Genomic DNA, 2,500 nt, shown 5'->3' with positions numbered 1-2,500 from the left:
AGTATTCCCTCTGGATCTGGTCGAGCTGTTTATCATAAGTCCATTACATGCTCTATCCTCCCTCTGTCCTTTCGTCTTGGTCATATCGTCGTCTTTCTTGCTTCTTGTATCTCTCTGCCTCTCTTTATCTCTCTCTCTCTCTCTCTTTCTCTTTATCTTTATCTCTGTCTCTCTCTTTCTCTTTCTCTTTCTCTTTCTCTCACTCACTCACTTACTCACTCACTCCATTCGTCTCCTCAATTCTTCCTCATTTCTTTCTGCTCCATCTCTCCCTCCTTTCTTTCTTTCCTTCTTTCCCCATCTCTCCTTCCATCCTTTCCTTTTATCCATTTATTCTCTCTCTCTCTTCCTTCGCCCCTCAATTCTTCTCCTTCCTCCCATCCTTTAGCTCTCAACTCTCCCCGACCCTCTTCCTTCTCCCCCAACACTCTCTCCCTTCCTCCCCCATCTCTTCCCCCTTCCTTTCCTTTATCCCCTCCATCTCTCCCTCACTTCCTTCATCCCTCCATCTCTCTCTCTCTCGCTCTCTCTCTCTCTCTCTCTCTCTCTCTCTCTCTCTCTCTCTCTCTCTCTCTCTCTCTCTCTCTCTCTCTCTCTCTCTCTCTCTCTCTCTCTCCCTCCTTCTCTTCCTTCATCCCCCCATCTTTATCTCCCCTTTCTCCACCCCCCCCCCATTTTTCCCTCCTTCCCTTCCTTCATCCCCCCAATTCTCTCTCTCTTCCTCCCATCATCCTGCCATCTCTCCCTCCCTCCTTCTCTTCATCCCCCCCCAATTTGCCTCCCCCTTCTCCCCCCATCTCTTCCCACCCTCCCTCCATCTCCCTCCCCCATTCTCCCTCACTTTTCCCCACCAATTCTCCCCCACCCTCCATTATCTCTCTCTCCCTCTCTTCCTTCATCCCCCCATCTTTATCTCCCCTTTCTCTCCCCCCCCCCCCCCATTTTTCCCTCCTTCCCTTCCTTCATCCCCCCCAATTCTCTCTCTCTTCCTCCCATCATCCTGCCATCTCTCCCTCCTTCTTTCTCTTCCCCCCCCCCCCCCAATTCGCCTCCCCCTTCTCCCCCCATCTCTTCCCACCCTCCCTCCATCTCCCTCCCCCATTCTCCCTCACTTTTCCCCACCAATTCTCCCCCACCCTCCATTATCTCTCTCTCCCTCTCTTCCTACATCCCCCCATCTTTATCTCCCCTCCCCCCCCCATTTTCCCTCCTTCCCTTCCTTCATCCCCCCAACTCTCTCTCTCTTCCCTCCATCATCCTCCCATCTCTCCCTCCCTCCTTCTCTTCATCCCCCCAAGTCGCCGCCCCCTTCTCCCCCCCATCTCTTCCCACCCTCTCTTCATCTCTGTCCCCCATTCTCCCTCCCTTTTCCCCACCAATTCTCCCCCACCCTCCATTCTCTCCCCCCTCAAACCCCCCACCCCCCACGCCCCTCCCTTCATCCCATAAAAGGAAGTTGTGTAATGACCATGATATTGATTAAAACAACATTATACAGACCAATTTTCCCTGCGCCACTCTAGTATGCTTTCGTCTCTCCGATATGGCTTATCAAATCCAAGGTCTTCTTAGATAACAAGTACAGTTTTGCCGTCTGCACTTGTCCTTTCTGCTTTTGTTGCTTTGGGATTTTGTTTGTATTTTTATTATTTTTTTCTCCTTTCCCCCCCTCAGTTCCCCCCTCCTTTTTTGCGCTTCTTTCGCGCCGGGATACAGACGTCACTAAGCTAGCTGGATTTCTTTTCTTTTTTTTCTTCTTCTTTTTCTTTTTTTGGGAGAGAGATTCTTATTTCTCTCTCTCTCTCTCGCTCTCTCTCTCTCTCTCTCTCTCTCTCTCTCTCTCTCTCTCTCTCTCTCTCTCTCTCTCTCTCTCTCTCTCTCTCTTTCTTTCTTTATCTATATATCTGTCTATCTCACTCTCCCTCTTTTTCTTCTTTTCGCAGTGTCATTATTTTTTATCATCGCCTTTTTTTATTGCGTGCAGTTAACTAGCGTTTCCCTCGAGACATCTTAAAGACATAGAAGAAAATTGGCGCTTTTTGTGGGTCGCGGTGAAATGGCAAAAGTTGTTTATATAGTTCCTTCTTTACTTTGTAGTTTATTTGTATGGCGCTTTTTGCTGAATATTTATGTGACATTTTTACTAGGCCTTCGAGAGGAGAAAAGTTTAACACAAACTATTCAAGGGAAACATACTCATCAAACAATAATTTAAGCATTGTGACGTTTAGTATGCGCCATCTTCCTTCTACGATCTCTCTCTCTCTATCTCTCTCTCTATCTCTCTCTCTCTCTCTCTCTCTCTCTCTCTCTCTCTCTTCCTCTCTCTCTCTGTCTCTTCCTCTCTCTCTCTCTCTCTCTCTCTCTTTCTCTCCTCTCTCTCTGTCTCTCTGTCTCTCTCTCTCTCTCTGTCTGTCTCTCTCTCTGTCTCTCTCTCTCTCTCTCTCTGTCTCTCTCTCCTTCTCTTCTTCCTCTCTCTCTCTCTCTCTCCTTCTCTCAC

The 2,500-nt window shown here is 48.3% G+C and overlaps 1 protein-coding gene across 10 annotated transcripts in view; it reads left to right on the top strand.

The window, feature by feature from the left end:
- Positions 1 to 2,500, top strand: part of LOC122248578 (cytotoxic granule associated RNA binding protein TIA1) — a 1,144,397-nt gene that overhangs the window by 662,362 nt on the left and 479,535 nt on the right. The gene's annotated exons all lie outside the window — the stretch shown is intronic.

Source organism: Penaeus japonicus, unplaced genomic scaffold, assembly GCF_977035675.1.
Source record: "Penaeus japonicus unplaced genomic scaffold, GWHDUDI00000001_assembly GWHDUDI00000020, whole genome shotgun sequence".
Taxonomy (NCBI): Eukaryota; Metazoa; Arthropoda; class Malacostraca; order Decapoda; family Penaeidae; genus Penaeus; species Penaeus japonicus.
This window is presented reverse-complemented; position numbering and strand designations above follow the sequence as displayed.